The sequence below is a fragment of the Podarcis muralis genome, chromosome 9 (genome assembly GCF_964188315.1).
Source record: "Podarcis muralis chromosome 9, rPodMur119.hap1.1, whole genome shotgun sequence".
NCBI lineage: Eukaryota > Metazoa > Chordata > Lepidosauria > Squamata > Lacertidae > Podarcis > Podarcis muralis.
Genome location: NC_135663.1, coordinates 14,823,827 through 14,838,629, shown reverse-complemented (window position 1 = coordinate 14,838,629; position 14,803 = coordinate 14,823,827). Strand labels below are relative to the sequence as shown.

The 14,803-nt window shown below is 43.6% G+C and overlaps 1 protein-coding gene across 2 annotated transcripts in view; it reads right to left on the bottom strand.

The window, feature by feature from the left end:
- ARHGAP24 (Rho GTPase activating protein 24) overlaps positions 1-14,803 on the bottom strand; it is a 363,688-nt gene that overhangs the window by 152,772 nt on the left and 196,113 nt on the right. The window lies entirely within an intron of this gene.

The window sequence follows — 14,803 nt, the reverse complement described above, 5'->3', positions numbered from 1 at the left end:
GATCTTTCACGCTCCCCTCCCCCTCATCTTCCTTTTCTCGACCATTCCCTTTTGTCTCTTCCCTGTCTCGCAGTCTATACTCTGTCCTTCCCAGCTCTCTTTCATATCTCCTCAGAAACTTCTCTGTTTCCTGTATGTCCGTCAGTTTGAATTTCTTATCTTTGTAAAAAAAGGTAATCCCCTCGGGGAATTCCCACCTAAATTGTATTCCGTTTCTCCTTAAAGCCGCAACCACTTGTTTGTATCCCTCTCTTTTTCGTAATAATCTAATTGGAATCTCTTTGTAAATAATGATGGGCCTGCCTTCAATTCTAAGTTTATTACGATAACTCGTCCTTAGAATTAGATTTCTCATTTCTAGGGAGTTGAATATCACGAGACAGTCTCCCAAAAATTTATTGGGTTTGAGGTGTTGTGGTCTAGACATTCTAAATGCATTGTCTATTGTTAGTGCAATCTCTTCTTCTTCCAGACCCAGCCATTTAGCGAGCTCCTTAATCATTTTCTTTCTAACATCCTCATTTCTTTCTTCTGCCACACCTCTAAATTTTAAATGGAGCTGCTTTTGTCGCATGTCGGCCATGGCGAGGTTATCCCAGATCCTGTCCTGTGCTTTGTTTAACTCACCCAACTCTTCCCTCATCCTCCCTGTTTCTTTTTTCTGTTCCCTCATTTCTTTCTGTAGCTTCTTATTAGACTCCTCAATTATCTTAGATTTTACTGACAATTCTTGAATTTTGGATGAGAGCTCTCCTACTGCCTCTTCTATTTTTTTATCGATCAAGTCTTGCATGTCTCCTAGCTTATTTTCTATATATGTTTCATTTTGTTTAAATTCTTCCTTTATTTTAATCCATAAGCTATCTAGGTCTTTGATCTCCTCTTGACGTGATGTCTTTCTTTCCCCCGGGGTCCCGCCCACTCTCTTTGCGTCCTTCCCCTCCTTCCCCATCGTTATTTGTGACACACTCCCCTTATTCACCGTTAATTTCTTCTTGTAGTCCTTTTTGTCCTATATTCCTGACCTTTCCCTCCTTTCCTCTCAACAAGCGCCTACCGGGGTAGTGTATATTATAACTGATCTAGCTAACTCTGATGTCCATACAAACACATATAAACCCCAAGAGAGCAGCAGTCCCACAATATACTCTTTAAAAAAAAGCACAAAAAACCCTGGGGGTGGTCTTAATCCAAAAGCAACAATTAGTCCGCTCCGGGCGAAGGGGGGGTGGAGGAAGGGGAGGGATAGAAGGTGGAAGGTAAAAGAGGGGTGGTGTGGCTACTAGAGACGTAATTGTCCTGTACAGCTTCTTATCCTATACATTCAAATTCAGTCTTAATTGGTCCTAATTGGTTTACTCCCGACACTTCAGGAACTTCCGGAACTTCCAACACTTCAGGAGCCTCAGACACTTTTAACACTTTACGCACTATGGTCTCCTCTCACCAAGAGGTTGCAGTCCCAATGATGTCCCCCGTTGCGTTCCCGGTTACCGTCTAGGCTTCCACTCAGAGTTGCATACCCCCCTTTTCGCCCCCTCACAGGTCGGGCCCGGCCAATAAAGAAAGAAAGGGGCTCTGTATAGTTGGTTTGCTTCGTATCTAGCTTCCGCCCACAAGAGCCAGCTGCTTAAAATAGCGACCTGACCGGTTGTTGCTGTCGCTGCATTGGGCGTCTTTAATCTACCTCAGGCTGCAGTCCGAGTATCGAGCCCCTACCACACCTCCCTTAGCGTGCTCTCACCAGTCTATTATTTATTTGTATTTTTCTTATAGATGTCTTTAAAGGGGGTGGGAGGGAGTGGGTAACGTTGAAGAGTCGTCGTAGTCAAGCCTAGACCTCACCGGGGGGCTTGGAAGGGCGTTCGTCACTGTCTATATCCCAGAATTGGCGTTATGCTTCTTTAATAAAGTTTAATCATTGAATCATTAAAATGCACTGTAGTCCGTATTTACTATCAATTCGGCTCTTGCTCACTCAGTCAGACTATTCACTAACCTCCTCGCTCCTGCGGCTCCCCTTCTGCGCCATCTTGTCTCCGCTGCCGAGGGCAATCCCGTAGATAAACAAACAAAGAAAACCTGGGCGTCTCCTGGCTTCACGCCAACTTCGCGCTTATATAGTAAGCACTTCAACCAAAAATGAAAGTTTTCCACGCTGGAGACCCCGTTCTAATCTCCAAGGGGTCCCGACGCTGCCCGCAGTTGAAGCTCTGGGCGTCTCGCTGTGGGGTGGCGCTTCCCAGTTTGCGCTGGCGGTCACCGTTCTCTCGTTCCCCCACTCTGCCCTTTCCCAGAGGGGGTAGGTCGACCGCGTCCACGCTGCGGGTGGCCTCTCCCTCAAGGGTTTCCCCCCTGAGGTTTCGGGGTACGCTGCGCCCTTGCGTCTCTCCCCAACGTTCCCACAGCGCCCAGAAAGCCGAGAGCTGGCTTTCTGTGCTTCCTCACTGCTCGCGTCCGGAACCGGAAGCTCCATGAGGAAAGTTTAAAACGTGCTGCACTTTTTAGTTCAGGAAAATAGTGAGTAAGGGGAGGGCACATGATATACCGGTAGGTGTTTAAAAAATATGCGTGCTGAAAGTGGTCAAAAAGAAGTTTGTTTTTCCCCCTCTTTCTCATAATACCAGAATCTGGGATCATCCCAGTAATGCTGAATGGTTGAAGTTTTTAGACAGCATTCAACAAGAAGCAGCATAAGGTCCTAATCTTGCCTCTAAAGGAAGGCCAGCTGTTCTGTTGTGCAGTTGCTGTTCTTGTGCTTGCAGACCCTCCAAGTGTCCCTATTGTCCAGGGACAGTTCCAGATTTACAGAAGCCATCTGGTTTCTGTTTGATCCCAGAATGTCCTGCTTTTCCTTAGGATGTCCCTATTTTCATCAGATAAATGTTGGGAGGGTGTGGAGTTATGTGACACACACACACACACACACACACACACACCGAGCCAAGAAGATGAGTAACTGTACAACCTTTAGAAGACATCTGAAAGCAGCCCTGTTTAGGGAAGTTTTTTAATGTTTAATGTTTTATGATGCTTTTATACGTAGCCGCCCAGAGTGGTTGGGGCAACCCAGTCAGATGAGTGAGGTATAAATAATAAAATTACAGTGGTACCTCGGGTTACAAACACTTCGGGATACAGACTGCGCTAACCTGGAAGTAGTACCTCGGGTTAAGAACTTTACCTCAGGATGAGAATGAAAATTGCGTGGCGGCGGCAGCAGGAGGCCCCATTAGCTAAAGTGGTACCTCAAGTTAAGAATGGTTTCAGGTTAAGAGCAGACCTCCAGGATGAATTAAGTTTGTAACCAGAGGTACCACTGAATTCCTGTTATTATTATGGAATAGGATGTCCCTATTTTCACTGGAGAAATGTTGGAGGGTATATCTTCAGTCTACCAACCGGTGTCTAGACTGGAGACCATAGTGAGCCTCGTGTAAGCCATCTTCATCTTTCATGGAATAGTTGAGGGTGAAATGATTAAATTGCTCACAGGACATATTTTCACACAGCCATGCCTACCAGGCCCATTCCTTCAATGCCTGTGATGATTTATGATTGTTGCAGCAGCAACAGTAAATTGTTAATGTGGAGGAGAAACATTTGGTATTTTTAGCCACTTTGCAGTTAACTTTATTAGTTAGATAGGAGGATGCAGCGGCCCATAACCAATCTTTTTTCCACATGGGCCACAGTTCTAGGAACCAGGATTTTAAAACATTAGGCACTGGCTTGTTTTTTTTTTTTTCAAAGTAACTTTATCTTCTGGCTGTTTATGATTCTCTGCAAATTGTTGCAATAAAAGCCATTAAGCAATCTGGAAAAGTCTTAATATGAAACCTGTCTCACTTGAGGAGATATGTACCCTGGAAACTTTTTAGATTAAGCTTGTTGAATTCCATATATTGAACCATACATTATTTACGAATTATATCCCGTCAGCTTGCTTTATAGCTAGAGAATTTGCCTGCATCCCTGTAAAATATTTGCTAACTTATTTTTCTAGGCATAGGGCTCTTTTCAGTTAACTAACCTCAGCCAGAAGTCTGGCTTCAAAGAAAAGTATTAAAATCATAACTCTGAGGTGAGGAACCTATGGCCTTTCAGGTGTTCCTAGACTACAGCTGTCATTATCTCTGGTGACCAGTCATGCTATCATAGTTGAATTATGATCTTCTGACAAAAAAGTACATAAGTAATTTGTCCCTCCTTGCCTGAGGACTTGCAAGTGGCCAATATAAAACCATTTTTAAAAAGGGGAACCAAGAAGTTATTGGCTAGTTAGCATGGGAAAACTGACAGAAAGCATCGTTAAAGAGAAAATTACCAAGCATATAGAAGAATAAGATTCAATACGCTTTTGCAAAGTTAAGATCTATCTAACACTTTAGGAGTCTTTGAGTGTGTCAAGCACGTGGATAGGGGTGTTGGGTAGATACTCTTTGCTTGGACTTTCAAAAAAATTCTTCTAAAGCCCCTCACCAAGGACTCTCTCTATTGTGAGAAATGGTGTTCCTCAAAGATCTGCAATGGGGCAAGAAAATTTAGGTGCACATATACACTAATGGGCATAGCTGTCAACTTTCAGATTTGGAAATAAGGGATCAGCAGCCTCGAAAATAAGGTATCAGCAGCCTTACCTGTCCCGGGGACAGTCTACGGGATATCTAACAATCCGGGATAGCAGTGGAAAGCAGCGGGAAACGGTGCTGGAATAAGGGGATTTCCCGCAAAAAAGGGGAAGGTTGACCGCTATGCTAATGGGGTCAGAATTGGTGGTGACTGACCAGGACAGGTGTGTGGTAATTGTGAAAAAGGTGAAATCCATGTTGGAGATCATTAGGAAAGGGGTAGGAAATCAAAACTGCCAATAACAAAGTACTCTCATACAAGCCCACACTTGGAATAGTGTGTACCGTTCTGGTCACCACAAGTCAAAAAGGATATTGTGGATTTGGAAAGGGGGCAGAAAAGAGCAGCCCAATTGATCAAGAGACAGGAGCAACTGGAAAAGTGTTTGGGACTTATTAGTTAAGGGGGGGGGGAGCAAGGGGAACGGGATAGAGCTCTATAGCATAACCCTTGACTGTCCTGATAAAAACTGGGGCATCCTGTTTTTTAGGAGATGTGCTCTTGAAAGCATGACAACCCAAAACATGCATTTTGGGGTGGGGTGTTACGAAAAAGGAGCAATGCAGCAGCGAGCTGCAGATGGCTGGAAAGCCAGACAGGATGTTGATGTTTGGGACTGTACCGTGGGAACAAAGGGACAGTCTATTCACTGTGCTGAGCACCGGATGTTAGCTCAGAGTGTCATCTGACCTGTACTGGAAGTACAGGGGAGGAGTCTCTCTCTCTCTCTGCTGTTGGTGTTAAGAGAGTGCATACATGTTTCTCTGTACTGCTGCAAAAGACAGAAATAAAGGCATGTAAATACATTTCTGTCTGTCTCTTTCCCCTCCCTGGGGATGGCAGGGAGGAGAGGGAAAGAGTGGTGTGTTCTTCTCACGTGGAGGAGGATCGCCGATAGAGGCCTCGCCTGTATCTTGCCGGGAGTCGCAGACGGGGAGGTCAACAAGGAACTCAAGCCGGGTGCCTGGAGAGTGGCCAATTCCTCTGACAAGGCTTGATTCCGACAGGACACATGTTTCTTGGCCCCGCAAGAGCACAGAGCCCCCCAAAATGCAAGTTTTGGGCTCCATACTCTCACACAGGTCATATGACTTGCCTGGGAGCATGGCCCGGAAGACACGTGGCCTGGTTTTTGGGGGGTTTTTTTGCCTAGATATATTGTAGCCTATGGTATAATGTGTAGCAATAACAAGAAGCTTTTATCCCAGATCACCCAGTGAAATTGAATGTTGTAAGCTTTGAATTATGGTGCTGGAGGAGACTCCTGAGAGTCCCATGGACTGCAAGAAGATCAAACCTATCCATTCTTAAGGAAATCAGCCCTGAGTGCTCACTGGAAGGACAGATCCTGAAGCTGAGGCTCCAATACTTTGGCCACCTCATGAGAAGAGAAGACTCCCTGGGAAAGACCCTGATGCTGGGTAAGATGGAGGGCACAAGGAGAAGGGGACGGCAGAGGACGAGATGGTTGGACAGTGTTCTCGAAGCTACCAGCATGAGTTTGATCAAACTGCAGGAGGCAGTAAAAGACAGGAGTGCCTGGCGTGCTCTGGTCCATGGGGTCATGAAGAGTCGGACACAACTAAATGACTAAACAACAACACCAAGACTGAGGACATCCAATAAGATATATTAACAGTACATAGTTAATTTATGGAATTTGTCACTGCAGAATGTGCAATGGCCACCAGGTTGGACAGCTTTCAGAGGAGATTAGCCAAATTCATATACAGTAAGGATATCAATGTCTGCTAGTCAAGGTTGCTATTTATTGCAACCAATATTGGGGGAACTGTGTTTCTGAGTACCAGCTGAAAGGAAATGTAAGTGGGAGAGTGCTGTTGCGGCTCATGTCCTGCACTGAGTTTCCCTTGAGCATCTGGTTGGCTACTGTGACAACAGGATGCTGGACTCAATGGGTCACTGGGCATGTGCAGAAGAGCTCTTCTTATGAAGTCCATAAAGATCTGGAGTGCCACAGTTTGCCTATTCGTTTCATAGAGGCCGAACACAGAAATGTGCTTTCAATGTATGCCAAAGAATGTGCATTAAAGAAACACAGTGTGCTGAACAGTGTAATAGTACAAATCTTGACCATATGCCTTATTAAGTTTACATATTTTCACACATTTGGCTGTTAAGTGCTGCTGTGAATGGAAAAGACACTGCAAAGATGAATGGATGTGTCATTTCATTACTAATTTTTTTTTTATTAGCATTCAAGTTGGGTGGCTGGTCTGAAACAGTGTTCCCAATTGATAGCCCAAACAATATCTGGTATTCTGGGCTCTGGCCCAAACATACGGCACTTGATATGAGAACTGTCTAGGACTCTTGCTTATAATTTAATCATCAAAGAGATGTGGAGTTGGTGTATCATTCTCTCAGCTACACCACTTTTGATTCAGAGATCACAGTTCCTTTTGTGGAGAAAATCCACTCGCCGGGCAGTATTATACAGCAATTTCTTTGGGTAATGTATGTGATATAATCAAGAAGTAATTAAAGCTGATGTGAATTAAAAGTACCATATGTTTCTGTGGGTTCCTTGACTACAGCCAGTTTTCGTCCCCCTGCTGTGATAATCACCTCATCCATTTTATCTTGTTTCATGAAATAAACTTTAAAAAAAAGAAAAAGAAAACTAATGGGAAGAAGTTGCTTATGAAGTTATTGGTAATACACTTTTCCTTTCACATACATGCACAGCAATCTAAATGTAGCCCTTCATCATATCACTTCCTCTAATGGCAAACACAGAGTACCAACAGAACAGGACTGAGGCATAGCTCTCAACTTTTCCCTTTTCTTGCGAGGAATCCTATTCGGAATAAGGGAATTTCTCTTTAAAAAAAGGGAAAGTTGACAGCTGAGGACAAACAAGACTGAGGACTGAGCATGCTCAGTGGTCATGCCACAGTTGACATTCAGTTGGGAGAGATGGACAGTATGGTTCAGCCCCTTACAAGCTCCCCATTGGCTTGGGAGATTGTCAGTGTGGCACCCATGTGTACCAGTGTGCCCACCATTACCTCCTGCAAAGGACCTCAGAAAATATCCCCTAAAAAGATCACAGTGTAAAAGAGATTCTTTGCTCTTTCTGCTCAGTTCCTGCTTACAGTTGCTTGGCCTCTTCTACAGTTATCATGCCTGCCTCCCGCTAAATGTGCCCACATTTCATTGGATGCCAGGACTGATCACCCACCCTCCCTTCGATTCTGAACAGAGGAGAGGTGCAAAGAGTTGTGCTCTATACGCAAGTATGGTGGTGGCCTTTATTCCACTGATAGTGGGCATGCTGGCACCATTTTGTAGTTCTGTCTCTTTTTCTGCCCTTTAGATATGGCGGACATTTTGCGTCGTGCCATGCCCCCACAGCAGCCATTTTGTAATGTTTTACGAAGCAAATTCACACTAAAATGCAACTTCCGCGCTTAAGGAAGAAAGCCAGCTTAAGAATGCAACACTACAATCAATTGCCAAACCATCCATCTTACCTCTGTCTTACCTAGAAAAACTTAGTAAGATAGCAAGGAAGAAATACATCGTAGGTAATGTTTTAACTGGCAATATTCATTTGAGTTTATTACTTTGCCTGAGATATCTCATGCAATTAATGTGATAGAATGTGAATCTAATACTATACCTGTCTACTCAGAAATCAGTCATATTGATGTCAATGGGACTTACTCTCAGGTAACTGTGTACAGGATTGCAGCTAAAAAGTGTACAGCTGTATAAAAATATATATTATATATGCTTTTAAATAATAAAAAAACAGTATTACACTTCCCAGATTTCTCCAGTCCCAGTCTTGCATAAAAGTATTTGGTACCTAGACTCTTCTTGCAAGGGCAGAAATGACACGGTCAAATTATCCATACATCTGACAAATCGAACCACTATTTTAAAATGAAAATAAATTTTAGGAAGCATCTTCTAGTGGGTGACATAGATTTACAACGTATTAATATGTATTAAAGTGTTATTTCCAGGACTAGAGTTTTGGGTGGTGATAATTCACAGTGATAAACAGAAGACACAGTCAAATAAATCCCAGAATTTATTTTACAGATTGGTAGGGAAGTATGCAATTTTTTTCTACATGGCTTCTGGCAAACTAACACTTCTGGAAGAAGAAGAGGAAGAAGAAAGACAATTTCTTTCCAGTGGGGAAAGGGCTATGTATGAGATATTTCTGATTTATCTGCAACTAAGGATTTCAGTCTCAGATTTAGTACTTCATATATATGAAAAGCACACTTATTTCTCATTATTAGAACCCATAAACTAACCTAAAAATAAAACAATAGGTTAGAGCTGAACATTAGGCAGGATGTACTGCCCTTGATTGTGATTTTAACTGCATATTTTGTAACGCTGAAGTTTTTCATCATGGGGTTAAATTTATCAAGGTTCCTATCTCAGTATCTTTGGGAAAGACAGGCAGTTTGATCTTGGTACACAAAGCCCCACTGCCGCCGCCCATTGCAGTAATGATGCCAATTTCGTACACAAAACTGCCAGCAATATAGTTAGCATAATTCATACATATTGTTGTCGCTCATTAACTGTGCCATTTTGCAACCACACCATTTTTCTATTTATAATCATAGAATTGTAGAGTCGGAAGCAACCGACCTCCAAGGAAGGAGAGTCCACAACTGCCACTCCACTGTCTAACAGCTCTTACTGTCAGTTCTTCCAGATGTTTAGCCGGAATATCCTTTCTTGTAACTTGAAGACATTGGTTCAGGTCCTGGCCTCCAGAGCAGGAAAAAACAAGCATGCTCCATCTTCCATGTGCCAGCTCTTTTGATATTTGAAAATGGCTATCACATCTTCTCTCAGATTTCTCTTTCCCATGCTAAATGTACCCAGCTCCCTCAACCGTTCCTCATAAGTCTTGGTTTCCAGACCCTTGATCATCTTGGTTGCCCTACCTCCCTCTGCCCATGTTCCAGCTTAGCAATATCCTTCTTCAATTCTGGTACCCAGAACTGGACATGCTACTCCAAATATGATCGGACCAAGGTAGAATTGAGTGGTACTGTTACTTTCCTTGATCTGGACGCTATATTTCTGCTGATGCAGCCTAGAATTGCATTAGCTTTTTTTGCGGCTGCATCAGACTGTTGTCTCAAGTTAAGCTTGTGGAGCTTGTGGTCTCCTAAAACTCCTAGATAAAACTCTTGTACTACTGGCAAGTCAGGTATCTCCCATCCTATGTTTGTTCATCTGTTTTTTTCTGACCTAAGTGTAGAACCTCACATTTTTACTATGGAATTCATATTGTCAGTTTTGGCCCAGTTCTCCTATCTATTAGGGTTGTCCTGAATCTCAATTCTCTATTCGGAAATATTAGCTACCCCAGTTTGGTGTCATCTGCAAATTTGATTTGCCTTCATCCAAGTCATTTATGGGATGTGGGTGGCGCTGTGGGTTAAACCACAGAGCTTAGGACTTGCTGATCAGAAGGTCGGTGGTTCGAATCCCTGCGACGGGGTGAGCTCCCGTTGCTCAGTCCCTGCTCCTGCCAACCTAGCAGTTCGAAAGCACATCAAAGTGCAAGCAGATAAATAGGTACCGCTCTGGCGGGAAGGTAAATGGCGTTTCCATGCGTTGCTCTGGTACGCCAGAAGCGGCTTAGTCATGCTGGCCACACGTCCCAGAAGCTGTACACCGGCTCCCTCGGCTGGTAAAGTGAGATGAGCGCCGCAACCCCAGAGTCGGACACGACTGGACCTAATGGTCAGGGTTCATTTACCTAAGTCATTTATAAAGTTGTTGAACCACAATGGCGCCACAACAGAACCCTGCAACATTCTACTTGCCATTCTTTTTTCCAGGATGGTGAGGAACCATAAGAGAGCACTCAGTCAGTCAACCAGCTACAAATCCACCTCACTGTAACATTGTCAAGCCTACATTTTACCAGCTACTCCACAAGAATACCATAGGGTACCTTGTCAAAAGCCTTACTGAAATCAAGATACACCATGTCCACAGCATCCCCCCGTCCTCCAAGCTTGTAACTCCGTAAAAAAAAAAGAAGAAATGAGATTCATCTGGCATGACTTGTTTTTGAGAAACCTATGCCAGGTCTTAGTAATCATAAGATCCTTTTCTAAGCGCTCCCAAACTGGCTGTTTAATTATACGATCTAGAATCTTTCCTGGTGTCAATGTCAGACCTGGGTCTTCTCTCCCCCCCCCCCTTTTTTTTTTTTTGAAGATGGAAACAACATTTGCATCTGTAAAAAACCATCACAAAGAAGATTCAATTTCACAACCAAGCAATCAGGATGTATGCAAAGGGAGATAAGAAATGTCCATATCAAATAACACTTCTCCCAAAGAGTGCCAAAAAATGACATTCTGAAATATTTTATTATCATGATAACTACTGCCACTGCCATCGCAAACACCTGCACCCCGAAAACCTCTTCACAATTACTATATGCAGCACTTCAAACATGGGAAGAGAAACTGCAGAGCAGCGAACATGACATGCAAGAAAGCGCTCTTTAGTTTCAACAGCAGTTAGGCTGTGTCTGGATGCCTATTTTAATTGCGTATAAAACAGGGACCCTTTTGCTCTTTCTACAACCTTGATGGCAGAAAGTGAGGAGGAATTAAAGAACCTTTTAATGAGGGTGAAAGAGGAGAGCGCAAAATATGGTCTGAAGCTCAACATCAAAAAAACGAAGATCATGGCCACTGGTCCCATCACCTCCTGGCAAATAGAAGGGGAAGAAATGGAGGCAGTGAGAGATTTTACTTTCTTGGGCTCCATGATCACTGCAGATGGTGACAGCAGCCATGAAATTAAAAGACGCCTCCTTCTTGGGAGAAGGGCAATGACAGGCCTAGACAGCATCTTGAGAAGTAGAGACGTCACCTTGCCAACAAAGGTCCCTATAGTTAAAGCCATGGTTTTCCCAGTAGTGATGTATGGAAGTGAGAGCTGGACCATCAAGAAGGCTGATCGCCGAAGAATTGATGCTTTTGAATTATGGTGCTGGAGAAGACTCTTGAGAGTCCCATGGACTGCAAGAAGATCAAACGCATCCATTCTTAAGGAAATCAGCCCTGAGTGCTCACTGGAAGGACAGATCGTGAAGCTGAGGCTCCAGTACTTTGGCCACCTCATGAGAAGAGAAGACTCCCTGGAGAAGACACTGATGCTGGGAAAGATGGAGGGCACAAGGAGAAGGGGGCGACAGAGGACGAGATGGTTGGATAGTGTTTTCGAGGTTACCAGCATGAGTCTGACCAAACTGCGGGAAGTAGTGGAGGACAGAGGTGCCTGGCGTGCTCTGGTCCATGGGGTCACGAAGAGTCGGACACGACTAAACGACTAAACAACAACAACATGTGAAATCTGACAGGTGTGATGCTCTGGAGATAGCAGAATATCTGCAAATGTCATGCCACTTGGAATGGAAATTCACACGCAGCAGAAGTCTATCTGAGTCTTTATAGAAATCAATGGGGAAACAAAACAAAACAAAAGAAGATGGCTTTTGGAAGGTAGGAGGTATTAACACCATCTAAATAAGGTTTCTTTTGAGATTGCAGGGGAGGTAAGCACCAGCTCCAGAGCATTGGGGAGTCATTTAAAAAGAGCTCATCCCAACTCAGTACTTCAGTCTTATTGAAAATGTAAAATAATGAATGAATGAATATCATGGAATTGTAGAATTGGAAGGGACCATGAAAGTCATCTATTCCAACACCCTGCAATGAAGGAATCTTCTGCCCAAGAGTTATTCTGATAAATATCCAACAAACCCTGATAGAAACTGCCTTCTCCTATGAACTGCCCTGTTCAGCTTTGACCTTGGAGCAACTCCTAAATTATATTTCTACAGCTGCTCTTTTGATTTATTATTTGACCCCAGCCCATTGCCCTACAATTTGTTCTGGTCTCTAAAATTGCCCAGGCTTCAATCACCAAGCCAGACCACCCAAGCCCAAAGTCCTCGTCTTACCTTACCATTCCTTTTTCGTTGGGCAAGGGTGGACCTTATCGTTGAAGGATTGCCATTTAAATCATAAGCAATCAGGAAAGTCTCGATTTTCCTAATTGCTTATTTTTATAAGGCCAATGGGCTACATAAAGCCTGGGAAGGAACAAAATGTGTCCCTTGGCTGCCCGCCTTTCTGACGTGTCTCCCCTCTGATTAAAATTTGCACCAGTGTAGCATTAATTGTAAAAGGTCTTTGGCTCTTCTCCCGGACATAAATTTTTAAACTATGTAAAAGCACTTGGGGGAAAAACAACAGCAGCGACAGAGCTATCCAATTGTGACTCTTCCAAAGAAAAAAATATATATTGGGGAAGCGCCAAATGTAAGGAAGCAGACATTGACAAATAGCCATCACCTCCCCCAAAAGAGGAGCCAAACAGTAGGATACTAATAAAATTTAGATGCAAATGGGGTGTATCTTTTCCCTGCTTATGAATGCCCAATTAGCCATAATGGCAACAAGCAGCCTGGCTTCCAGCTGGAATCTGACACCCAATTTAAGCAGACTACAAACAAGTACAAAGGCTAACAAAACATCCATAGTGGGGAGAGGCGGAGGAGGGTGGGGTGGGGGGAGATTAGAAACGCACATACATTTAGATTTCCATAGCTGCTGCTTGCAGACAATGAATCTGGCCAACCAGGAAATGAGATTAGGTTAATATGCAGCATCGAAAGAGGATAGAAAGAGAAAGTTTCCTCTTCCCACAGTAAAAAAGGACAACAACCCCCAACACACTTTTCAGGTCAGACTACAAACTATTTGTTTCAAATTATTGGCATTAAAAGCACAACACCCTCCTGTCTTCTGGAGAAATATGGGCCACTGAGCTGATAATTCTCCATTGCTGATTTACTGTTTTTCAAACAATAGCTTGAAAAATGGCTGGATCACTGGAAGGCACTAAATCCTTCCATGCCATCAGAGCTTTCTATGTAGGCATCCGCATGGGTACACCTTCAAATGGATGGCGTACAACTTCCTAGCAATGGTCCCTCTGATCCCGTGTGAATTCCCGTCTGAACAAGTATACAGCGTAACTGGTTGAAAGTCACCGAACACATTCAGATTCGTGCCTATCATTCTGCAGCAAATAGCTGAACGATGGAACTCGTTCCCCCAGGTGACAGTGATGGCCACCAACTTGGAAGGCTTTAAAAGAGGATTGGACAGATTCATGGAGGAGATGGCTATATCAGTTGCTACCAGCCATGGTGGCTCTGCTCTGCCCCCACAGCTGAAGCAAGCAATGCTTCTGAATACCAGTTGCTGGAAACCACAGGAAGGAAGAGGGCTCTTGTGTGTAGGTGGTTTCTCACAGACATCTGATTGGCCACTGTGAGAACAGGATGCTGAACTAGAAGTGCCATTGGCCTGATCTAGCAGGTTCTTCTTATGTTCTAGATCTGGAAGCTTCAACCATGAATGTTCTAGGACTTTATGTGCTAGATCCAGAAGGCACCTTCTGAGAATGGAATGGCTACTTCCCAACCTTCACAGGAGGGAATGAGATCTCTTGGAAGCTGCCAATGAAGGAAGGCGGAGGGGAGTTATTTCTTTGTCAATCTCCTCCTTCCCTGCTTAGTATTGTTTTGTGACTTTTGAAATATTATTTTTAGTAGAGTTCTTCTCATTAAGAACTGTTGTTTAAAGAAGACATCCTTAATGTCCATTTAGTGCTTGGCCAAATTCAAGGTTGTTGCATTAATTTACAAGACCCTTAGCAACTTGGGTCCAGATACTAAGGACCACTTAATTCATTATATCCCTGCCCAATCAAAGGGGGTTCTTGGGGGAGGTGTTGCTGTTAGTGCTCTCCAATGGGTCCAATTTCACACCTTGCATCCATCAGGACCTGTGCTCAGTACTGTGGGCTCAAATCTGTGGAACTCCTTCCCAGCTGAGATCAAACAGGCCCCCCCTCTGTTGAACTTCAGGCAACTGGTGATGACTTAAAAAATAATAATCAGTCATTTTATGCTTAATTTTAACTGATTTTACGTTTGCATCTCTTTGGTAACCTCATTGTACGCTGCTTAGTAGTCATGGTGCTATGTGATATATAAATTGGGGGGGGATATATAATCCGTAAAATTATGAGAACCAAAGAATGGCCAAACAGTTATGTTGCCTCCACA